The 26,587-nt window shown below is 42.7% G+C and overlaps 1 pseudogene; it reads right to left on the minus strand.

The window, feature by feature from the left end:
• Positions 1 to 23,634: 23,634 nt before the first annotated feature.
• LOC103726808 lies at positions 23,635 to 24,021 on the minus strand (annotated as a pseudogene).
• Between the last annotated feature and the right edge of the window lie 2,566 nt (positions 24,022 to 26,587).

A 26,587-nucleotide genomic window follows, 5' to 3' on the forward strand; every position in this document is an offset into this window, starting at 1 on the left:
GACCAGGCTGGCCTTGAACTCACAGAGATCCACCTGCCTCTGCTTCCCAAGTGCTGGGATTAAAGGCTTGCACCAGCCACCACACCCAGTGAGCATAATCTTTTCTAGTTAATTCAATGGGTTCCTCTCCCTGTCCTTACTCTTCATTCTTACCCCTCATTCTTTCTGTGCTAAAGATTGAACCCAGGACTTTTTTCATGTAAAAGACTTGATCTACCATTAAAATATGTCCTTAGCCCTGGCTTCTCCCTTCTTCCCTTCCTTCCTTCCTTCCTTCCTTCCTTCCTTCCTTCCTTCCTTCCTTATATATGTATTGTGCATGTGTGGTATATGCATGTATGTGCATGTGTGTGTATGCAGGTGCATTTGCCTATGCTCACATGCAAAGGCCAGAGGGAGGACGTTGGTGTCTTTTATCACTCTCTACGTATCTCTGGAGACAGTCTCCCACTGAATCTGAATAGCCCTTCCCCCATTTGGCCAGGATCCCAGGATCTACCTGTCTTTGTACCCCTGCATTGGGTTACAAGGCAGGTAAAATGCCTGACTTGTACATGGGTGCTAGGGATTCAAACTCAGGTCCTTAGGATTGCACAGCAAGTGTTGTTACCCATTGAGCCATTTCCCCAGCTTTTCCTTTCCTTTCCTTTCTTTTTTGCTTCCTTCCTCCCTCGTCTTTCTCCTCCCTCTCTGTGAGATAAGGTCTTACATAGACCAAGCTGTCCTCAAACTCACTACACAGTTAAAAATGGCTTTGAACTTCTACTCCTCCTGTCTCCACCTCCTGAGTGCTAGGATTACAAGTATGCACTACTGGTCAGGCTGGTGGCGCAGGCCTTTAATCCCAGTACTTGGGAGGCAGAGACAGGCAAATATCAGTGAGTTAAAGGCCAGCCTGGTCTACATAATGAGTTCCAGGACAGCTGGGGCTACAGGGAGACTCTGTCTCAAAAAGACCAAAAAAACAAAAACAACCCCCCAACCCCAAAAACCAGGTATGCACTACTGTGCCTGATTTATTTAGTGCCGGGAAGCAAACCCAGGGCTGTATGTATGCTAGGCAAGCACTCTATCAACTGAGCCGCATCCCCAGGTGCTTAGAATTTATTTTGATTGGCTCAAATTGTGCTGGCTCATAGGTCCTCCCCCCACCCCACCTCTAGCCTCCTTCCAATGAATGGACTCTGAGTATGTTGTCCCAAACACTTATGCTCAAGTGACCCTCCTACTTCAGCCTCTCAATTAGCTGGGACTACAGACATACAACTCTGACCCTACTTCCTACTTCATAAGTTATTTGGTTATGTCCTTAGCATTCTCTGAGAAAGTACTCACCATTCTGGTGCAAAAAAGATGTTTGGGACTCATTTTCTATGTTTCCTGATCCCAGCCTAAAACCACCATGTCTCTAAAGAGCTGTTGTTTCCTTGGGGGAAAAGGTATTTGTGGGTGCTATGTATCCTTAAGCCAAGATCAAAGCTCATTGCTATTAGGATTCTGATCTTCTCAGGCCTTCCTAGTGAGTTGTAAGAGTGAATGGCTTATGACTCCCAGAGTACAACAGGGGACACATGTATACACACACACACACACACACACACACACACACACACACACCCCTCTCACTTTCTATTTCCATATCTTGTAAACCATGAGTTTATACCTGTACCACAGAATTTGTTCATTTTCTCCTTTGCATATTTATCTTACTCTTCTGAGAAACCTGGGTTCCATTCCCCTGTTCCTCCTCTTCTCATATACTTTTTGTATGTTCTGGGAATTGAAGCCAGGGCCTTGAACATGTTAAGCACATGCTCTATCACTGAGCTACATCTCCAATCCCCCTTTATTCTTTTGTGTGTGTGTGTGTGTGTGTGTGTGTGTGTGTGTGTATGTGTATTTATATTGGGGGCAGTGTATATGCATGCACTTGGTTGTAGAGGCTAGAGAATAACCTTGGGTATAGTTCCTTAGGAGCGCTCTATCTTCTTTTTGGGACAAGGTCTTTCACTGGCCTGGATCTCTCTTGACAAGTAGACTCAGATAGCTGCCCAGTAAGTCCCAAAGATCTGTCTTCACTTACCCAGTGCTGAGATTACAAACTGCTACACCAGCTTTATTTTTTTTTACATTTTTTACATGATTGAGCTCAAGTCCTCAAGCTTTCAAGGCAAGCACTTTACTGATTTAGCCCTCCCCAGCCTCCTCTCCAGATTATTCTTAGTGTTGAGTCCCCTGAGTGTTGTCCATCACCCAGTACCGCTATCACCCTGGCAGGAGTAAAGAGCCCTTCCTCAAATACAGTTGAGTTCCAAATCCCATGTCAGTCTGCCTGTTCCACAGGGGTGCCTTCTTCATTATCCTTGGGCTCTGAAAGCCCATACCAGGCCAACCCTCCATTGCTGTGCTGTGCAGTGGTCTTGAAACAGTCTACAAATTCACTGATACATTCCCATTCAAAAGGTGCAATCTAATTCCACTCCCTCTATTCACCATGGGCTAGATTTAGTGACTCACTTTGAATGAATAAAATATGATGGAAATGATGCTATCTGACCTTCTAGCTAGATTGCAAAGGGGATAACCTCTTCCTGGCTCACTCTGTGGGATCATTCACTCTAGGAGACACCAGTTGCCATGCTATAAGGACACACAGCCATCTTACAGAGGAGACCATGGGTAGAGAGGCCCATGTGAAAAGAAACGAAGTTGCTAACCCCCAGATTCCTAGGTATGAGTGAAATTTGTCACCTTGGAAGCAGAGCTACAGCTTCCATTGCAACTTCAGATAACTATAGTCCTCACCCACAGGGTCTGGTAGCCAAGGCCCAGACATTGCAGAACAGAAACAAGCCATTCCTGCTGGGCCCTTTCTAAATTTTTGACTCACAAACATATGACATAATAAAAGGTTGTTCTTTGGACCTACTATATCTTCAGATAATTTCTTACAGAACAGGACATAACTCATACACTTTCACTGCCCTGGTCAGGCTATTATCCTCTCAATGTTTCCCTGAGTCTGATGTGTTACAGGCTGTACCCAGTGTCACAGTTTTGGGAAATGGGACCATCTGGGGGTTGGTGTTTAGTTTATGGGTCTCTACCCTCATGAGAAAATTGGTGCAACTGCAACAGGATTGGGAACTGTATTCCTTCTCTCCTTCCACCTTCCACCAGGTGAGGGTACAGCAAGACGGCCCTCATCAGATACCAGTATCTTCATCGTGGGCTTCCCAGAATCCAGAAATAGGAGAACTAATTAGTTCTTAATTCTGCAAGCAAAAAGCAAAATGAACTGTTAGGTTCCCATGCCCTCATGTAGCTACTTCTCTGGAACAAGGCCTTCCTTCTCCTTCCTAGCCTTGCTCATCCTGAGCTGGGTCACCGTCTTATGTAGATGTCCTCCTCACCCAGCTTTCCTAGCCAAGCTGCCCTCCAAACTGAATGCTGTGCTCAGTCCATCTGGCTTCAGTATTCTACCTGCACCTCACTGTTCCCTTCCCTCCAGGTACACATGCTTTCTTGGCTCTGTTCTATTTGTACTGTTAAGATTAAAGTTTTGGGGGCTGAAGAGATGGCTCAGCAGTTAAGAGCACTGGTTGTTCTTGCAGAGGACCTGGGTTTTGTTCCCAGCACCCATGTGGCAGCTAACAACTGTTCTTAAGTCCAGTTCCAGGAGATCCAACAACCTCTTCCAGCCTCCGCAGGCATCGCATGCATGTAGTGCACTTACACACATGCAGGCAAAACACTTAGACACATAAAAGAACATAAATAAGACTGAGTGTTTTGGAAGGGAAGAAGAGATGAAAGGGAAATCAGAATGAAGGGCAACGGTTAAAAAAAAAAAAAAAAAGAAGTTATGACCGTGTGCTTACCAACCTCTTAAATTGTTCAGCAGAGTTCAAAGTAACAGAGCCGTCCACAGTGCTTGTTCATTCCTGAGATGCTGTTTTCTGGTGACAGCCCTGTGTTCCCCAGAACCTTCTCTCAGTAGATACTTCATTAAAGGCAGCTCTAAGCAATGGTAAAATTGTTTATTTAATTGTGCCACATGCTATAGCTAAAAAGTTTCCATCCCTTAAATCATTATCTTATTAGTTATATATTGGTGCATAGCAAATTACCTGTCCCTTAGGGATGCAGAGGAGTTTGTGCTTGCTATCTCAAAGCATAGATGGGTTTCCAGACAAGGTTGTCTGTGTCATCTATGCCAGGGTCCTTCATGAGGTAGCAGTCAAGGTATGAATTGTGACTGTGATCTCATCTGAACACTTGGTTGGGGAAGGAAACCATGTCCAAACAAGGTTCTTGACAGAATTCATCTTCATATGAGCCACTGGTCAGAAATTGCTTTCACCAGGCATGGTGGTGCATGCCTTTAATCCCAGCACTTGGGAGGCAGAGACAGACAGATCTCTGTGAGTTTGAGGCCGGCCTGGTCTACATAGCAAGTTCCAGGCCAGTTGAGGCTACAAGGAGACCCTTGTCTCAAAAAGACGAAAAACAAAAACAAAACAGAAATCACTCTCAGTTCCTTGCCATCTGTTTTTTTGTTTTGTTTGGTTTGGTTGTTGGGTTTTTGTTTTTTTTGAGACATGGTCTCCCTGTAGCTCTAGCCAGCCTGGAACTCATTATGCAGACCAGGCTGGGTGGGCTCTTTCTCACAGAGATCTGCTTGCCTCTGCCTCCTGAGTGCTGGGATTAAAGGAATATGCTACTGCACCTGGCAAGTTCCTTACCATTTGGAACTTTCCAACACACCATCTTGTTTCATCAAAGTATACAAACAGTGGGAAATGAGAGGTGCCACATGACTGTAATCCCAGCACTTGGGAAGTAGAGGCAGGAGGACCAGGAGTTCAAGACCAGCCTGAGCTATATGAGGCCCTGTCTCAAAAAGGAGGGTGGGGTGGAAACGAGTGAAAGAGGAAGATAAAAGTCAGTCTTTTATAACCTGATCTGAGAGTGTCACCTCATCACTTCTGTCCTATTCTGTATTTATTAGAAGCAAGTCATGAGGTCTGGATTACAGATGAGCATGAGGATGAGGTGGCAGGGGTTTTGAGAGCTATGGTAAAAGCCACCTACCACAGTTAACCTTAGCCCTAACTAGAGAAAATGAATTTCTCTGAGAATCTATTGCTTATATTCTCAATACTTCATATGAGCTGCTGGTTTAGTCAAAGTTCTTGGCTGCAAAATTAAAAACTAACTCTAATTCACTTAAGCAAAAAATAATCTCTGTGAAATAAAGCTTCGAGTTCTAAAAAATTCTTGATACTCCCAAAACAACCTCTAAGTGTGTATGTGTACGCTTTTAATGAATGAGTTAGAAGATAAATTCATAAATTAATGAATTAGCTATGCGGTAGTTAATGAATGTCATCTGGTGGCATATTTAGCTTGAGAAACCCTTAAGCACTGGGGACTATTCCTACAAAGCTGTTTTTTAAAAGAGGATAGTGGAACCAGAGAGATAACCAAAACAGTAAAATGTTTGTCTTGCAAGCATGAGGACCCTAGTTAAAGCCCCCAAGCCCATATGTATATATACATACACAGGCATACTGGCTTGTTTTTGATCCTAAGGCTAAAAAGAGACTTAGGCAGATTCCGGTGGCTTGCTGGCTAGTTAGCTTACCCTGCTTGGCAAGCTCTGTGCTAATGAGAGACCCTGCCTCAAAAAACAAGGTAGACAAACAGCTCATGAGGAATGACCCCTGAGGTTGATCTCTGGCCTCCACATGTACATGCACACACAGGCATGCACCTCCCCCAAACACACGTACCTGCACACACATGAAAATTCATGCAGAAACAGGATATCTACATTTATTCTCTTGGAATGTTGTCAACAGTAAGTTATTACTAAATGAAAAAAAGTAAGTTCTAGAATATTATTTAAAATTCAGATATATTTAGTTTGAAGAAATCATTAATTTCTCAGGTGTTGGAGAACATAATGAAGGGCAAGGTCATAGTGGGACTATTAATCAAATGAAGTTGTAGGTGTTTTAAAGAGAATTAGAGAAGAAAAGTCTCCTAGAAGACACTGGACACATCCAAGAGAATCTTTGGCTCTAGCAGTCCTATAAAGAAAAGAGTTCATCACTTTTTTTTTTTTTGGTCTTTTTGAAACAGGGTCTCCCTATAGCCCCAGCTGGCCTAGAACTCACTATGTAGACCAGGCTGGCCTCAATCATCACTTTAAAATATTTTATTTATTATTTTTATCTTATGTGTATGCATGTATTGCCTGCATGTATGTAAGCATACCTGTGTCGTACAATGCCCGCAGAGGACAGAAGAGGCTCTCGGATCCCCTGGAACCGGAGTTACAGACAGTTGTTAGCTGCTATGTGGGTGCTGGGATTTGAACCCAGGTCTTCTGCAAGAATAGTTAGTGTTCTTAACCACTGAGCCATCTTTCCAGCCCAATCATCACTTTAAAAAAAAAAAAAAAAAGACAAGGTTTCATTCCTGGTTGGCCTGGAATTCATATGTAGACAAGGCTGGTCTTGAACTCACAGAGATCCTCCTGCCTCTGCCTCCAGAATGTTGGAATTAAAGGCGTGCACCACTTTGTGTGGGGAATTCATTAATTTTAATGTTGTGCATATATTACTGCACAACATTAGTGGCTTAAAAAAGCAACAATCACTTGGGACTGGAGAGAGATGGTTCAGTGGTTAAGAGAACTGGCTGCTCTTGCAGAGGGCCTGGATTGGGTTCCCAGCACCCACTGGGGCTCTAATGCCTCTTCTGGCCTCTGTGGGCATTGTACCTATGTGGTACACTGACATACATACATACAGGCAAAACACTCATACACATAGCATAAAAATAAATATTGAAAAAAAAAAACAGCAGTCATTTCCTTCTTTGTTTCTGACTATGGCTGAGCTCTGCTTGGCAGTTCTTGCTGGAATCTCCTAGGCAGCTGTTAAAAAACTTCAAGGCTCACTCACAGCTGGATCCACAGCCAGGGATCCTGTTGACTCCATATCGCTGTAACCTGACAGCTAGATTCCATGAATCCGTTTCCTAAGAGGGGACAGTGAGGCAGAAACTTTTCTGCCTCTATGACTCAGACTCGGGAATCGTGCTACCTCATTCCTTCTATATTCTATCAGGACCAAATTATACAGGGAAGCTCATATTCAAGGAAAGAGGAACGAAATCCCACTGCTTTTTTCAAGCTGGTCTATGACAGGTAATCCTCCTGCCTCAGCTTCCCAAGTGCTAGGATTATAGGTGTGCCTCTACCATACCACTCCTGGTTAGAAGAATCTTCAAGAATGTATGGACACATTTAAGTTGTTCTGTATAAGTAAAGGCTTCCTGGGCAAATGAAACAACAGCTAAAAACAGACATACCTGTTTCATTGCCCTTGGCAAAAAATGTGCTATTTACAAATTGAAGGCTGTGGCAACTGTGTGTTGAGCAAGTCTTTTGGTGCCGTTTTTCCAACAGCTCAAATGATTAAGGTATTTTACATTTTTGCACACTTAATACACTGAAGTGTAATGTGAACATAACTTGTAGGTGTGTGGGGAAACTGAAAAAGCCTCATGAGTTGGTTTATTCACTTTATTTCAGTGCTGTAGGATCAAACCCGGGAGATCTGAACCACACAGAATGAGGACACACGCCAGCTTCAGGGAAGACGGGCATGAGAATGGCCCCAGGGCATGGTGTGGCTCAGGGCACGGTACAGAAGAGCTTATTTCCTAAACCCAGAGCTGGACTTTGGCCCAAAAACTCAATTTGCTGGCTGCCCTGGGAGACTCAGTCTGAGCTGGCAGAAGCACTGCAGGCTTTAAATGCAGACAGACCTGTTTCCAGGCCTTGTTATGCCACCTACCAACACTTAAGCTTGGATGAGTTACTCCCTATCTCTTCAGGTAGCCTATCAGTCAGGGGCCTGGCAGAGAACAGATGACACACTCGATTGGGTAATTTGAGGCCGGTGTAATGTGTAATAAAGGTACTATTCACAAAGGTGAGGGGAAGGTGTAGAGTAACCACTAGGGAGACTGCAGTACCGTGAGACTCAAAGCTAAGGACAATGGGCTATGGCCTCCTTTGGGCCTGTGGGGGCCAGAGAAAGGAATGGTTTTCAGAACTTGGAGACAGAGAGACTATGTGAGGACCCACCCTGTGGAAATGAAACATCTTGCTGGTGCTGACACCCACTCAGGGGAGGCAGCACTGAAGAGGGAATTAGGCAACATTCCCTGTCTCCTCACCCTGGGGCTCCCCATTAGCCACACCCAAGAAGAAGTCCGAGAAAGGAGCTAGCTGAGACTGTCACAACAGCTCAGCCTCTAGGGCCACAAAGTGGCTGGAAATGGGTGAAGGGTCAGTCTGTCTAGGAGCAGAGAAACAGAAGATGCTTGGGAGAGATTGCACACACATGTACACACACGTACACACATGCACACACACACAAACACACACATGCATACACACACGTGACAATAATAACGTTTAAAATAAAAAATTGTGGAGTGATGGCTCAGTGGTTAAAAGCACTGGCTGCTCTTGCAGAGGACCTGGGTTCAGTTCCCAACACTCATATGGTGATGCCCAACCATCCTTAGCTCCAGATCCATGGGAGCTGATGCCCTCTTCTGGCCTCTGAAGCATTGCATGCACATGGTGCACTTACATACATACAGGCAAAGACTCATCCATATAATATAAAATAAAATAATCTTAAAAAAAAACAGAATTCAAAATTAAAATAAGTTCTGTAATGAACACCAGTTGGGTGTCCCTCATTCAAGTCAACTCAGCCACAGGTTGAAAGTCAAGTCTCCTAGCTTGCCCTCACACTTCAGATGACAGGACCAGGGCCAACCTCTAGAACTTCTGACTGACTGGCTATTATTTGGGATTCCCATGAGCCCTTCCTTGAGTTTTCATTTGTCAGAGCAGCTCACAGAACTCAGAGAAGCATATTAACTGTATATCATAAAGGATGTAACAAAGGATACAGATGAAGAGATCATGGAGTGAGATGTTGGGGTAGCAGTGGGAATCTTGCAAACCCTCTCCAAGTGTACCACCCTCCAGGGACCTCTATGTTTCAGCTATGTGCAAGCTCTCTGAAGCCTGTCCTTTGGGGTTTCTTCCTTGCACAGGTATGATTAAGTCACTGATTACTAGTGATCACCTCAATCTTCAGCCCCTCTCCCCTTTCTTTGTAAGGCAGAGCTGAAAGCCCCAACGCTCGAATCCTCTCTCGATCTTTCTATCAACTAATCCCATCCTGAAGCTTAAGTATCTCTGTGCTGTGGGCCAAAGCCAGCTCAGTGGCATACATATACCTGTTATTTCAGAGTCCAAGGGTCTTAGAAAAAGAGGACCAAAACCAAGCCAACCCAAAACATAACAAACCCAGGGCTGGAGAGATGGCTCAGCGGTTAAGAACACTGGCTGGCCTTGCAGAAGACCCGGGTTTAATCCCAGCACCCACATGGCAGCTAACAACTGTCCATAACTCCAGTTCCAGGGGATCCAACAGCCTCTTCTGATCTCCATGGGCATTGCATGACATGGGTGCACTTACCTATATGCAGGCACTACACATATACACATAAAATAAAAATAATTTTTTAAAAACCCACAGATTTTATAATTTCACACCATCTGAAAATTTGGAAGAAATTTCAAAAATTTCAAAATCACAGTGAGACAGGTTGCCTGATAAAAACAAGAACTGATATTTGGCTGTCACCCATCGGCCAGCCTCAAGAAGTGTTTGCTTCACTTTTGTCCTTCCCTTTTCTTATTGGAACTGTAATATAAGGATGGAAATGTATTTTTTAAGACAAATACCATTAAATTATATTATATGAAAAGAGCATATATTCAATTAAAATTTTTTAAATCAAATAAATTTTAAAATATTGTGAGCAACTCAAATTTCAGTGTTCCGAAATATTACACTTTACTGGAACATGACCGTGCTCATTTGCTTTCATGCTACAAAACCAGAGGTGAGTAATGGTGACAGAGACCATATGGTTTGCAGCTGAAAATATTTATTACCAGCCCTTTACAGAAAAGGTTTGCTGACCCCTGTTTTACATGACAGGAGATTTTTCTCAGTTTTATCTGTCAAGTCATCTATTAGGTTTTAAAACTTGAATTATGGGGCAGGTGTGGTGGCGCACACCTTTAATCCCAGCACTTGGGAGGCAGAGGCAGGCGGATCTCTATGAGTTCGAGGCCAGCCTGGTCTACATAGCAAGTTCCAGGACAGCTGGGGCTACAGGGAGACCCTGTTTCAAAAAGACAAAAACAACAACAACAAACAAACAAAAAACAACAATAAAAAACCCTTAAATTCTACATTAACTTGAAGAGCTGTCCTTTATTTTCTGAACTCTTCCTTTTGTTAAGTCATCAGGACTTTACATCTGTGTGACTGTCTGTCTGTCTGTCTGAATACAATCATTGACGTCCTTCCTCAGTAGCTGTCCACCTTTTGTTCCCCTCCCGACAGGGTCTCTCAAAGTCCTGCAACCTGCCAAGTAGCAAGTAAGGTAGGCTGGCTGGCCAGTGAGCTCCAGGGATCTGCTGGCTCTGCCTCCTGAGGTCTGTAATTTTAAGTGCATGCCACCAGACCTGGCTCGTTAGAGTGTGTGTGGGGTGGGTTCTGGGAAAAACTCAGGGCCTCATACTTGTTCGAGAGGCACTTTGCTGACCGAGCTGTGTCCCCTGTCTGCTTTTGTTTTGAGGATACAGAAAGTTGGGTCTTTTTAAAATAATTTATTGAGAATTTCATATAGGCATATAAGCATATAAAGTGTTTTGATCAGTCATGCCCACTCCCTCCCCTCCAACTCCTCCCATATCTCCCCATCACTTTTTTCTAATAACTTCACGTACTCTTCTCCCTCCTCCTCCTCCTCCTCCCTTTCTCCTCTACCCTTTGAGACTGCCTTGCTAATTTAATTATTTTAGGTTTTGTGGCATACAGAAACAAAAAAATACTAAGACACCTTTAATTCCAGCATTCAGGAGTCAGAAGCAGGTGGATCTCTGTGAGTTCAAGGCCAGCCTTGTCTATAGAGTTCCAGGACAGCCAGGACATTCCCCCTTCTGAAGAGGGCAAATGTATTTTTAAAAAATAAAATCACCCACAATCCTATACTCTAACACAGTCACTTTTGGGGGTCTGTGTTTTCGGGTCTTTGGTCAGGTGTTCATATTGTTATATAGTTGTAGGTAATTTTCTCTACTTGTGATGTTAGTAGTTCCTAGAGTGGACAAACAGAGGTGATCCCTCTCCTGCCCGTTTTATTAGTTAGTTGGTTAGTTTGTTGTGACAGGGTCTTGCCATGTAGCCCAGGCTGGCCTAAAACTCACTACCCAGCCTCAATTTTACCACAATCCCTCTGCCTCAGCGTCCCTAGTGCTGGGATTACAGGTATGACACTGTGCCTGACTTCTCCTGCTCATTTTAAAGGATAACAGTTAGTTCTCCTGTAACAATAGACAGGTTAACCAAAGAAAAGTTTAACATGTTTTTGGTTTTATGGATTATGGATTTATGTGTCATAGAAGACTTCAGATTGAAGACTCAACTACTATGAAAACGACGCTGTGCCCTGCTCTAAGTTCCTCCATATTGGACAGAACAGAAGCTTTCAGGCTGTGCCTTGCCCTGAGTGACTACATTTTATAAAAGAGCAATTTGCCTCATTTGGGGCACAATGATGAGACAGAATGACTTCTCAATTGTGACACATCTTGATTGAGTAAGTGATCAGCCATCATCTGTCCAGCACCATGTCACAAACTGATAGCCAACTTATTTACATAAATAAAATGTTCCCACCTATGCACTTATCAAATTAATTCAGGAACATATGGCCATTTCAAAACTATATGAGAAAATCAGCTTATAAGCTTATCAAATATGCCAGACCAATTAATAATGTAACCAACCCTCTCACCTGGACCCTATGAAAGAAAAGACACTGCACACAGGTGCACAGCAGCACCCACCAACCCATTATCAGGCCAGTCATGCATGTATCATGAGACCCATAAGTGGTGGGCTCCTGACTTTGTCCCTAGAACTTCAGCTCAGCAAAATCTCCCTGCTTGCCTACTTACTGGATTTGCCATTTGCCCAGACCCAGCCCTGCCACCTTGAACTTCTCTGTGTTTGTCTGGGCTTACAACCAGCTCTGTGCCTCAGAACAGCCCAGTGACTGGGTTCACCAGTATCTTATTTAACTAGCAACAGTGACTCCCTTTGCATCTGTATCTACTTTCTGTTCTTGCTTTCAATAAAGCTTCTTTGAACCTTGTAACGTCTTTAACCCTTTCATTGACATTATATACCTATTTATGTGCATATTATTGTTTGACATGTAATGTACAAACTGAGTTTAGTCAAGAGTGGAATAAAAGAACTTGTGATTACCAATGGCCATGTCTAGCAAGTGAAATCAGTAGTACTTGGTGATAAACGTGAAGGAAATTGACATGGTTTGTGAATTCAATATATTTTGACATTGTAGAAGGACACAAACATATCCACTTGTTTCTTTTTAAAACAAAATAGTTTATTATTTTTTTGTGTATGAGTGTGTTGCCTACATGTGTATGAGTGCACCCGTGTCACACAATGCTGCAGAAGTCAGAAGAGGGCTTCAGATTCCCCTGGAACTGGAGTTAAGGATGGTCCGTAGCCACCATGTGGGTGCTGGGAATCGAACCCAGGTCGTCTGCAAGAGCAGTCGGTGCTCTTAACCACTGAGCCATCTCTCCAGCCCCGCTACTTATGTTTCTAACATGGTATGTTCACAGTAAATACCCAGAGTGAACTATCCATTTTTATGCTTATGTTTGATGGTATATAGCTGAGTAGAAATATGATTGAACAACACATAAAGGGGTGTTCTAATTGTAATAGATTGGAGGGCTGGGGTGGGACTCCAATAAGGTGGTCTGTCCAGATTCTTCTTGGCTTCTTTTTGTGTAGCTCTTCTACACAAAGTGTATGGGTGTATTGCCTACATGTATTTAAGTGCATTCATGTCCTGCAGTGTCTGTGGATATCAGGAGAGGATGTTGGATTCCCCTGGAACTGGAGTTACAAATGGTTGTTAGTGGTCATGTGGGTGCTGGGAATTGAACCCCGGTCCTCTGCAAAAACAGCCAGTGCTCTTAACCACTGAGCCATCTCTCCAGCCCCAGCTCTTCCTTCTGGGTACGGCAAGATTCTTTCTGAAATGGGGAAGGGAGTGGTGAGGGCATGGACGACAGAAACGGAGGGCATCTTATGATCTACTATCAAACAAAGTAGGTCAGAGAATTTCTTTATGGCAAGCTTTTAAACAGAAAGGTGAGGGAAAGCTAAAACAATATTTTTAGGTTTTATGACTGGCTTTGGGGAAAAAGGTTCTCATTTCTCTGACCTGCCTTGAAGAAGAGGTATTTTCATTTCTATGGCTGGCCTCAGGGAGAGAGTGAGAACACGAAATGAAAGATAGGAGGCCAGCAAAAGGTCAAAGAGAAAACTTTGTTCCTGAGGGTGCTCCTAAGGACTTAACTTTGAGGAACCATTTTTCTAAGTCTCAACAGTTCAAGAAAGACTTCATAATTATCAGTCTTTATTGCTGCCTAGTAAACATTGAAAGAACATGACGTCTTTTATCAGGCAATGCCCTAATGTACATTTATTCTGTTCTGTATGGGTTTTGACTTGGGGTTTTATGTCTGAGGTTTTGTTTGCTTGCTTGCTTTTATGAAAAGAAAAAAAAAAAAAAAGTTCTTACCTCTGGGAGATGTAGCTCAGAGGCAGAACCTTGACCAGCATATATGAGATCCTGGTTCAACTCCTGGCTGGGAGGGCTGTTCTCAAGGACATTTTGATATTAAGCCTGGTCCTTTTAAAAAGATTCTCTGGGCTGAGTGTGATTAAACACGTCTTTAATCTCAGTACTCAGGAGGCAATGGTAGAAGGATCTCTGTGAGTTCAAGGCCAGCCTGGTCTACATAGTGAGTTCTAGGCTACTAGGGCTACAGAGAGATCTTGTCTCAAAAACAAAAATTATTATTGAAGCTGGAGAGATGGCTCAGCGGTTAAGAACACTGGTTGTTCTTGCAGAAGACCTGGGTTCAAATCCCAGCACCCACATGGCAGCTAACAACTATCTGTAACTCCAGTCCCAGGGGCTCTGATAGCCTCTTCTGATCTCCGAGGGCATTGCATGATGTGGGTGCACTTACCTACATGCAGGCAATACATCCATACACATAAAATAAAAAAATAATAATTAAAAAAAAAACCCAAAAGTTATTTTCTTAAAGTATCTGCTGTGTGCCTTCTGGGGCAGCATAAACAAATGTCTACTCGCCCCAGGACAGACAAAAGTGAACCAATTAATTTTAATGGGGTTATTTAAAGGAGTGTAATAGAGCAGTTACTTACAGGAACAGAAATGACTCAAAAGCAGCTTCATCACCAAAAGCCTACCCCAGCATGGGAGAGCTCACAAAAGCAGGAAACCTGGAGCATACTCACTGCACAGCCTGTAGGCAGCTCAACAGGTTGCAGAGTGTCCTCTCCAAGTAGCTCGATTAACCGAACATCTTCCAGGCAGCTTAGCTGGTCTTTACTTTTTCCTAGCAGCATGGCTTGACTGAGAGTGTCTCTCAGTAGTCCTGGAGCAGGAGGGGCCTAATGCACGTGGCCAATTTTAGGGACTTCCTGAAGCTATTTAGTTGTTTACTTCCTGAGCTTAAGGAGCTTCCCTGCAGGGTGGAATGTTTCACCTCCTCTCAAAACAGTCTGTTGGTGGAAGGGTTTATCTAAGAGGAAAGGCTACACAGCCTTTCTGAAGTGAAATTCTAGGATGCAGGCCCTGCCCTGAGGGAGGCCCTGCACCACCCCAGTGACCTCGGAGCTCCAGTGTTACAGCTCTTCTACTCAGCCCACTTCTGGGTGGAGCTCTCTGAACTTTACTGCTCAGGGTGCTTGCTTGATCCGTAAATCATTTGTTTACTCATTTAAATTCTGCTAAATTTAATTGATCTTAAATGCTTTTTTTGTTTGTTTGGTCTTTTGGAGACAGGGTCTCACTGTAGCCCCAGCTAGCCTGGCACTCGCTATGTAGAACAGGCTGGCCTTGAACTCACAGAGATCTGCCTGCCTCTGCCTTTTGAGTGCTGGGACTAAAGGTGTGCACCACCATGCCTGGCTTAAATACTTTTTTATTATCTTTGTTTTTATTTTATTTAAAGTAATTATTTTTAATTATCATGCAAGATGAGTCTAAGTTTTTTTCATACATGCACGTCATTATGTGTTGCTCGTATTTTTCCTCTATCACCTCTGTGGTGGTTTGAATGAGAAATACTACCCATTGGCTCAAGTATTTGAAGTTGGTGGCACTGTTTGAGAGTCCATGGAATCTTTAGGAGGTGGAGTCTTGCTGGAGGAAGTGTGTCATGGGGGTGGGCTTTGCCAGTTCATAGTCTCTCCCTACTTCCAGTTCCCACTCTCTGCTTCCTGTCTGCTGATGAAGATGTGAGCTCTCAGCTTCCTGATCCTCCCTCGGTGCCTGCTGCTTGCTGCCTTGCCTCCCCTGCCATGTTAGAGTCTCATCCTTCTGGAACTAACTGTAAGCAGCAATAAATCCTTTCTTCTGTGAGTTGCTTTTTGTCATGGTGTTTTGTCACAGAAACAGAAAGGTAGCTAATATACCATGCATGCCTTTCCTCCCTTTGTTCCCTCCAAATATGTTCACACACACACACACACACCTAGGTTCCGCATATGCAAGAGAGCATTCAGTATTTGCTTTTCTTTCCCCTCTCCCATTATCTTATTCACCCCTCCCAGCTCTCTTTACACCCCTCCCTTCCCCCAGCATAGCTCTCTACATTCATATCTTTAAAAATCTAGATTCTGGGGGCTAGAGAGATGACTCAGCAGCTATGAGCCCTGGTTGTTCTTGTAGAGGACCAGGGTTCAATTCCCAGCATTCACATTGATAGAATGTGTGAATTGCAGGAGAGCCACAGCCTCATTAGGAAAAGCTAAAAATCTCTTAAAGTGTCTAACTGGCCCTAAATTGGCAGCCTCGTCTTGCTCAAGCCTGGCTTTACTCAAGCCTTATCAACTGGTCACTCCCTGGACTGAGAGAGACTGTTTATGGAGCCCACCTGTCTCCTTTAGTATAGATAACTCACCTGCCTGCCTGAGAAAATGATCTTGGGAAAAGAGACCCTCAAGGACACCAGACCCTGGGATGGAGTTAACTCTTGTAGCTGTGTGCAGCAGAATTCCTATATAAGTCCAAACTGCTCCCCATTTCAGTGCAGATACTCATTCCATGAAGAAGAGCTTATCAGCCTTTGCTGGATTCCCTGAATCAAGTTGGGAGAGAGCACATTTCTTGCCTGTTGCAGGTCTGGCTCTGCCTCATATTTCTAAACTTTAAACTCCTTCCTTTTTCTGCCCTCCTAAATCTAACACAAAGCAGCTAACAACTGTCCGTAACTCCAGTTCCAGGGGATCTGATGCCCTCTTCTGACCTCTGAAGGGACTGCACAACAGGGGTGCATTTACATACATGCAGGCAATGCACTCATATACATAAAACAAAAATAATAAATAAAAAATTTTTAAATCTGGATTCCACATATGAAAGAAAATATGCAATATTTATCATTCTGATTTTGGCTTATTTCACTTGACATGATGGTCTCTAGTCCCTCTATTTCCCTGCAAATGACAGAATTTCCTTCTTCCCAGCTGAATAAAACTCCACTGTGTATATATAACACGTTTTTCTTTATCCATTCATCTGTTGATGGGCATCCACGTTGGTTCTATATCTTGGCTCCCACTTGTCAGTAGTGCAGCAATAAACATGGATATGCAAGTATCTCTGTAGTATGCAGAGTGTGATAACTGGGTCATATGGAAGTTCTAGTTTTAGTTTTTTGAGAAATTTCCTTGATGGCTGCACTAGTTTACACTCTCACCAGCAGTGTATAAGGGTTCCTTTCCATATCCTCACCAGGATTTGTTATCAGTTATTTTCTTCGTCATAGCATTATGACTAGAGTAAGAGAGAATCTCAGTGTACTTTGATTAATTAGTTAATTGATTGATTTTTGATTTTCTGAAATGGTCTCATGCAGCCCAAGATGGCCTTGACCTCACTGTGCAGCTAAAGGTGGCCTTGAACTCTTGATTTTCCTTTCTCTACCTCCCAGCTACTAAGGCTACAAGTTAAAACTACCAACTGGACTTCAATGTAGTTTTTATTTATTTATTTTTGTCTTTTTTTTTTTTTTAAAGACAGGGTCTCCCTGTAGCCCCAGATGGCCTAGAGCTCACTATGTAGACCAGGCTGGCCTCTAACTCACCGAGATCAGCCTGCCTCTGCCTCCCAAGTGCTGGGATTAAAGGCATGCATCATCATGCCCGGCTTTAGTTTTTAATTTGCATTTTCCTGATGACTAAGAATATTGAACATTTTTCATAAATTTATTGAATTTGTATGTCCTCTTTTTTAAAAAAATATTTTGTTATTTTTATTTTATGTGTATGAGTGTATTGCCTTCACCCATGTCATGCAATGCCCAGGGAGATCAGAAGAGGTCATCGGATCCCCTGGAACTGGAGTTACAGACAGTTGTTAGCTGCCATGTGGGTGCTGGAAATAGAACCCCAGTCCTCAGAAAGAGCAGCCAGTGCTCTTAACCACTGAACCATCTCTCCAGCCCTGTATGCCCTCTTTTGAGAACTGTCTGTGTAATTCATTTGCCTCTTTATTTGTTGGATGATAAGCTTCTTGATGTTTGATATTTTTAGTTCTTTATAGAAGTAGATATTAATTCTTTGTCAGATAAAAAGTTGGGAAAAAGCCAGGCATGGTGGTGCACACCTGTAGTCCCAGCACTCTGTGAGTTCAAGGCCAGCCTGGTCTACACAGTGAGTTCCAGGACAGCTGGGGCAACAGGGAGACCCTGTCTCAAAAAGACCAAAAAAAAAAAAAAAAAAAGTTGACAAAAATATTCTATCATTCTGTAGTCTGTCTCTTCACTTTGACGACTGTTGCCTTTGCTATATGGAAACTTAAATTTCATGTAGTCCTACTTGTTAATTCTTGGAATTTTCTGAGCCACTGAGCCCTTTTCAGAAAGCTCTTGCCTGTACTTAGACTTCAAAGTGTTGTTTCTGTGTTTTTCTTGAGAAGTTTCAAGGTTTCAGTCTTATATTAAGGTCTTTGATCCATTCTGAGTTGATTTTTGTGCAAGGTGAGAGATTCAGATTTAATTTTATTTTTCTATATTTGAATAGCCAGTTTCCCCAGCACTAATTGTGGTGGAAGCTGTCTTTTCTCAAATTTTTGTTTGTTTGTCTTTTTGAGACGGTCTCCCTGTAGCCATAGCTGGCCTGGAACTTACTATGTGGACCAGGCTGGCCTCAGTCTCACAGAGATCCATCTGCACTGCCTCCTGAATGCTGGGATGGGGAGCACTATCATACCCAGCACCAGTGCTTTTTTTTTTTTTTTAACGCTGTTGTCAAAATTAAAGTGTCTGTAGCTGTGTAGGTTTATTCCCGGTGCTCTCTTCTCCTCCATTGCTCTACGTGCCTGTTCAGGCTGATTTTGTTACTATGACTCTGTAGCACAATTTGAAATCAGGTATGAAAATACATCCAGCATTGCTCTTTCTGCTTAAGACTGCTTTGGTATTCAGGGACTTTTGTGTTTCCATGTGAATTTTAGAATTTGTCTTTTTCTATTTCTGTAAAGAATGGCTTGGAAATTGGACAGAGACTGCTGAGAACCTACAGATAAATTTCAGTTTCACAATAGTATTTTTGTCAATCAAGGAACATGGGAGGCTTTTCCATTTTTCTTTTTCTTTTTTGTCTTTTTGAGACAGGGTCTTCCTATTGCCCCAGCTGTCCTGGAACTCACTATGTAGACCAGGCCGGCCTCTAACTCACAAGGATCCACCTGCCTCTGCCTTCCAAGTGCTGGGATTAAAGGGGCTTTTCCATTTTCTAGTAGCGTCTTAATTTTCTTTCTTCCACGTTTTAAAGATTTTATTATAGAGGTCTTTCACGGCATTGGTTAAGCTTATTCCTAGATTGTTTTGTGTGGTTTGGTTTGGTTTTTGGCTATCATGAATGGGATTCCACCCCTGCCATGTCCTTCTGGGCAAGTTTGTTATTGGTATATAGAAAAGCTACTGGATTTTGTATGTTGATTTTACATACTTTGCTGAAAGTCTATATAAGATTTTAAGATCTAGGAGTTTTCTGACAGCAGGTTTCAGGATTTTGTTAAGCATCATAAATATCCTGTCACTTGGAAATAGGGATAACTTGACTCTTTCTTTCCTATTTGTGTCTCTTCTATTTCTTTCCTTTTTGGGGGGGTGGGGTGGGGAAGGGAAGTCTTGAGACAAGGTCTCACTGTAGCCCTCGCTGACCTGGAACTCGCTATGTAGGTCAGGCTGGCCTGTATCTCACAGAGATCCACCTGCCTCTGTCTCCTGAATGCTGGGACAGAAGGCACTCTCAGTAGCCCCAGCTGACCTGGAACTCACTATGTAGACCAGGCTGACCTTGAACTCACAGAGATCTCCCTGCCTCAGCCTCTGGAGGGCAGGGATTAAAGCCATGGGCCACCATACCTGGCCCCTCTTTTATTTCTTTATCTTATAGAGACTAGAGAGAGTAGGTAGCCTTGTCTCCCTCCCGACTTCAGAGGAAATACTTTGTTTCCCATCCCCCCCGCCACTTAGCTTAATGTTGGCTATAGGTTTATCATACACCGCCTTTATTATGTTGAGAGACATTCCTGCTATTCCTAGTTTTTTCAGGGGTTTCATCTTGAGGGGATGTTAGACTTTGTCAAAGGCCTTCCTGCATCTCTTGAGATGGTCACCATGTGATTTCTGTCTTTATGTAAAATTTTCTGTTTACTAGCAGTAAGCATTTCTCCAGAGCTGAATCTCAGGCACCTCAAACAAACAAACAAAAAACTAAGGTGTTTGTCAGGCATTCATGTGCCTGGTTGATGCCCAAGGACAAGATGTCTCTAGGAGCTCCACTTAGGGACTGTCCCTGTCCCTGAACTCCTGCCTGGCCTTGATCTTAACCATTCTGTGCTGGAAGCTGGTTCCTGCCTAGAACTTGCACCCGGTGTAGTTTCTGGATAGAGCTCGCTCAGAAGGGATTGTTTGTCTCAAGTCTTTTCATATGTTTGCACAAAGAACTTCCTCTAGAAGTTCTGAGAATATGAATTTTGGAGCCAGGATTGAGCAAATACAGCTAGCATGCCTTTCCTTGAAGGAATTCTGACAGTGGTCATCCTGCTGTCTGGGATTAGTGTCAGTTATGCCTCAAAATTCTCTCTCTCTCTCTCTCTCTCTCTCTCTCTCTCTCTCTCTCTCTCTGTCTTTTTGAGACAGAGTCTCCCTGAATCCCCAGATGGCCTGGAACTTACTAGGTAGACTAGGCTGGCCTTGAACTCACAGAGCTCTGCCTGTCTCTGCCCCCGAGTGCTGGGATTAAAGGCATGTGCCACCATGCCCCGCTTTTCCTGTTGTTGTTGTTTTTTGTTTTTTTTTTTAAAAAAAGACAATATCTTGTGTAGCCTATAAGTGGTCCTCCTAGAACTTTCCAAGTGTTGGAGTCACAGGCATTGGCTACCATCCTCAACTTTTTTTAAAAAATTAGAATCATTTTACCCTGGCTGGCCTCAAAATCCTGTGTTCAAATGATTCTCCTGTTTCAGTCTCTTGAGTAGCTGGGAATAACAGGCATGTACCTCGCTCAGCTCTTCTAAATTCCAGACAGTACATGAGTTTATAGTTCTTTCTTAGGTGCTGGGGTTGGCTTTGAGTATGCATGCTCCATCACCAATTACACCCACAGTATATAAAAAGCAATATCGAATTATGTGAAAAAGTTTACTTTCACATGTACTTAATCCTATAGGCACCCTTAAGATTTGACTTCCAATCAAATTAATCTGAGATTACCATCTACTTGGATCTGTCAAACTTTACAGCAAGCTTCAGATATCAGCCTTAGCAAGGACTCCTCTTGGATTTTCAGGTTCATTTCCCACAGTGCATCACACTAATATACACACCTCCACCTCCACCTCCACCACCACCACTACCCTAGTAGAATTCTATATTCTCATCTTTTTTTCCACCAATGATAAAAGGTTTGGATAGCCTAGCTAGGTTGTAGGCTTCTTCACTTACTGAGATTTCTGGGTAGAGAACCCTGACACAATCCAGATGCATGAACTAGGGTTATTAATTGCAACAACAGAAATCAACTCTGACAGGTTGAAGGATGTGCTATAAAATAAACGTAGGAAGAACTAGAAATGCAGGTATGGGAAACAGACAAGCCCAATGAAATCTCTAGTTAGAGCCTTAGCAAAAAATATGTTGTAAAATGTGCTTAGTAAAGTGAGGCCATTGCTGCAGTCACTTGGTTGCCCAATCTAACACCTGGAACATCCCTGTTGGACCAGCGTCAGCCCTGGACTCCCTATCAACATTGGTTCCAAGATATCCCCACTGCCCCAGAACTTGAACAGTGCTCTTACTGTTGTTGATAACTGTAGAGAAGATTCTATATAGCACAGTCTCCTATTCAGATTCCAAGAATGCAGCCAATTGATAGATCCTGTGTCCTACATGCTCATGTCCTATTTGCAAAGCAATGTGAAAGCAAGTATGGGAGAACTGTGCTAGATGCCGACCATATATCATATTACCTTAAGATGCACAGCAGCTACCCTGAAGATTTAAAGAAAAAAAAAAAACAGTGGATGAATGATCCCTGGTGCTGGCATTAAAAAGTGCGTGCTTGGATGGTGGTAGGTGTGTGTGTGTGTGTGTGTGTGTGTGTGTGTGTGTGTTTATTGTCTTCTCAGTAGATTCAAAGATACTGTGTTGGTTTTATAAAAAATTTTCCTTACAGGTGATACATTCATCTGGTTCAAATATCAAACAATATATACAGTTAATTAAGAAGGAGATGGGCTGGAGAGATGGCTCAGCAGGTAAAAGATATTTGCCCCCAAGCCTGATGATCTGAGTTTGATCACTAGGAAGAAGAGTGCTGACTCCCAAAAATTGTTCTCTGACCTCCACACACATACTGTAGCACTCATGTGTCCCCCCAGATCAATCAATCAGTGTAACAAAGACCTCTAGATAGGCTGACTAGATTCACCAGAAGAGAAAGTAGTGGGGAATGGCTGGGGGTGCCAACAACACAGCAGACAGTAGCAGGGATATCAGAGTATAAGGGCACTAGTCGGGGGAGGGAGGCTATGCGAGGGTGCTATCTGGGAATTGGGTGTAAAAAAAAATAAAATTAAAATTAAAAATTTTTTTTAAATTTTATTTATTATTTTTATTTTATGTGTATGCGTGTATTGCCTGCATGTAGGTAGGTGCACCTGTGTCATGCAATGCCTGCGGAGGTCAGAAGAGGCTGTAGGATCCCCTGGGACAGGCATCATGGACAGTTGTTAGCTGCCATGTGGGTGCTGGGATTCGAATCCGGGTCTTCTGCAAGAACAACCAGTGTCCTTAACCGTTGAGCCATCTCTCCAGCCCCAATGTAACTGTTTTAAACATTCATGTTTAGAACTCTCTGTTACACTCACATCCCTATCAAGTCCTACGTGCTTTCTGCAGTGAAACTAATTTATTATTTTATAATGAATCTTTCTGGTATGTATTATTCAAATAAAAATGTACAAACACATGTATATTCTTTCTCTCTTTGTTATAAAATAGGTGGTAACATGTTACTTTAACTGTTCTGCAATATTTTCTAGAGGACTTTGCAGATCAATATATGAGTCTTCCTCCTCTTTTCCTCCTCCTCCTCATCTTCTTCCTCCTTTTCTGTTGTTCCTTCAGTGCTAAAGATTGAAACTAGGGCCTTGGGCATGCTAGGCAAGCTCTATATTTCTGAGGTGTATCTCTAGGCTTTTTAATTCTTCAGTTTGAGACAGAGTCTCACTAAGTTGCCTAGACAGGCCTTGAACTTTCAGTCCTCCTGCCTTAGCCTCCTGAGTATCTGGGGTACAGGCCTGTACCACCAGTTCCCAGCTGTTACTCATTTTTTAAAAAAATTAATATATGCCAGGTGTGGTGGCACACGCCTTTAATTCCAGCACTTGGGAAACAGAGGCAGGCGGATCTCTGTGACTTCAGGGACAGCCTGGTCTACATAGTAAGTTCCAGGCCACCTGGAGCTACAGGGAGACCCTGTCCTTTTTCTTTTATTTTAGTTTTCTTATTTTTAAAATGTTTTATTTTTTAATTTTGTGTGTATGAGTGTATTGCTTGATGTGTGTAAGTACATCTATATCGTGCAATGCTCGGGGAGATCAGAAGAAGGCGTTGGATTCCCCTGTAACTGGAGTTATGTATGGTTGTTAGCTGCCATGTGGGTTCTGGGAATTGAACCTGGGTTCTCTGTGAGAGCAGTCAGTACTCAACTGCTGAGCCATCACTCCAGGACCTCCTTTCTTATTTTTAATGGTGGAAACAATATTACACTAAAACCGAAGTTTCTAGAAGAATCACTTGTTCTTACCCCTCTTGTATTGCTCCTCAAACTTGACCTTGGCCTCATGTCTGACCTTGTGTTTCAGAGCTGGGTCTCTAAAGAGGTCCTTGTTGACAACAGTTTTGTCCAAGGGGCTGTCCACAGAGTACCTGGTGGACATGAGGTGACTGTAGTTATAAACTTTAACGAAAGACTTGATCTTTGACCTCTTGGCGATTTTCTTCTTGCCCATGGCGGCTATCACTTTTGAGGGATAGCAGTCAATTCCATTCACCAGAGCATGGCTATAAGGGTGGTCTGAGGTGCCATACTCAATGTTCTTCACGATGATGGCTTTGCTTCCAGAGTGGCGTCCAGCTAGGACCAGCACCACCTTCCTGAGTTCCATGAACTTGCCCATTTCAGCAGCAACCAGCAGGCGCCCAGCAGAAAGGAAAGGAGACCCTGTCTTAAAAAGACCAAAAATAAAAATTAATTTGTATATATTTTTATTTTATGTGTATGAGTGTTTTGACTGCATTCATGTAAATGTGCCTGTGCCTGCAGTGTCTGTGGAGGCCGGGAGAGGATGTTAGATCCCCTAGCACTGGAATTATGTATGGTTGTTAGCCACTATGTGGGTACTGGGTTCACCCTGGGTTTAAAACCAGCCAGTGCTCTTATCCTCTGAGCCATTTTTCCAGCCCCCTCTTATTCATTTTTAAGGCAATTCTATCAGGTATATAGACTAATCATGCCTTTTTTAACCAAATACCAATAGACAATTTGGGAGAAATTCCAGAATTTTGCTTTTAAAAATAATCTTACAGCAGAGCATGGTAATGCCTGCCTTTAATTCCAGCACTCAGGAGGCAGAGGCAAGCAGAACTCTGCATTTTGTCTTATAATAAATAAACTAAAGTAAATATAGTAAATAAAATTGCATTAAGTAAAAAAAATTTAATTTGATTTTATAGTAAAAGTATTTCATTTTGCCTGTACACAGGAGTATTTGCTATGTACACTGTCAGAAGTAGAATTACTGAATCAAAGCATTTGCATTTGTAGTTTTGTTGGCTATTTCCAAATTCTCCTCTGTGGGAGGTTCTGTGTTGCGTCTTGACCAGCGATGCAGGAGCGTACTGCTTTCCCACAGCTCTTGGGGTATGCTGACAGCTTTTTCTCAAATTTTACCAATCTGATAGGTGAAGCCCATGATCTCAATGTGGTTTAGATTCACAGTTCTATTGGGTATGAAACGATATGTTCCTATGTTCAGGAGCAATTTGTGTTACCTTTTCTGAGAACCATATGCATTCCCTTTCTGCATCTTTCTATCACATGGTTAGTCTTGGACTTCCTGATTTCTAGAGGTTTCTCCGTTTTTAGAGAGTTTCGCCTATGTGATATAAGTTGCATATATTTAAAAAATGTATTTGAGGGGCTGGAGAAATAGCTCAGTGGTCAAGACCACTGACTGCTCTTGCAGAGGACCCAGGTTCTATTTCCAGAACCCACATGGTAGCTGACAACCATCTGTAACTCCATTTCCAGGGGATCCAACACCCTCTTCTGACCTCCTTGAGGATTGTATGACAGGGGTGCACTCACACACATGCAAGCAATACACTCATACACATAAATATTTTTTAAAAGAAATAAATAAAATTTAAAAAATAAAATTAAAAAAATGTGGCATAGCATCCCGCTGAGCAGATATACAGCCATTTATCCATTCATCAATGATGGACTTTTCTGCTCCTTCTATACTTTGGCTATTTGAATAAAGATATTAGGAATGTGCATGCATAAGCTATCATGTAGTAGAAATTGTTTTTCTCTTAGGGGTGCAGTTGCTGTCTCATTACAAGAAAATGCCTACTTTCACATGTGTATATAATCTGCCAAATTGTTTCCTAGTTGGTTTTAGCATTTTACATCCTTCCTAGAAATATATAAGAATTCAGGCATGTCTTTATAATCACAGAGTTGTTAGTCCTTTTGTTTTGTTAATTTTATTTTGTTTTTGAGACAAGATCTCACTGTGTACTCCAGGCTGCCCTCACACTCAAAATTCTCCAGCTTTGGCCTCCCAAGTAGTGGGATTGCAAGCCTGTGCACCACACTCATTGTGAGCCACTTAAAAATAATCAGTTAAGGGGCTGGAGAGATTGCTCATCACTTAAAAGCACTGCCTGTTCTTGTAGAGGACCCCAGTTGGTTCAGTTCCCAGAACCCACATGGTAGCTAACAACTGTCCATAACTCCAGTTCCAGGGGATCCAATGCACGGGCATTTACATAACATGCAAAACACTCATGTACGTAAAATAAAAATAAATTAATTAAAAATTTTTTAAATAATGAATCAAGACTGGCAAGACGGCGCCTGGGTAAAAGCACTTGCTGCTAAGCCAAGAGACCTGACTTCAATTCCTGGAAGAGAGAACCAACTCTTATCCTCTGACTTCCATGTGCATGCCATGGTATAGGTACACAGACAGACACATACACACACACAAATAAATAAATAAATGCAAAAATGAATCATTAAAAATCTAATCCACATGTCATAAATGTCATCCTTTTCAAAGTGTACAGCTGGAGGCTGAGGATGTAGCTCAGTTGGTACAGTGCTTACCTAGCATGTACAAAGCCCAAGATTCCCTCTCCAGCATCACGGTAAACTGTGTGTGTGTGTGTGAGGCACCCCTGTAATCCCACTACTGGGGAGGTAGAAGCAGAAGCAAGAGGGGATCAGAAGCTCAAGATCATCCTTGGTTACAGAAGGAGTTCCAGGCCAGCTTCAGATACATGAGATCCTATCCCTATCCTACCTATCCCCTCAAAGTAGTTGAGGTTACACAGAACTTGATACAAAGAAGGAAGGAAGGAAGGAAGGAAGGAAGGAAGGAAGGAAGGTGTGTATAGGTGCACTCCTATAATCCTAGAACTCAGGAAGTTGAGACAGGAAGATTATGAGTTTGA

Source organism: Nannospalax galili, unplaced genomic scaffold (genome assembly GCF_000622305.1).
Source record: "Nannospalax galili isolate Female #2095 unplaced genomic scaffold, S.galili_v1.0 scaffold409, whole genome shotgun sequence".
NCBI classification, from domain to species: Eukaryota; Metazoa; Chordata; class Mammalia; order Rodentia; family Spalacidae; genus Nannospalax; species Nannospalax galili.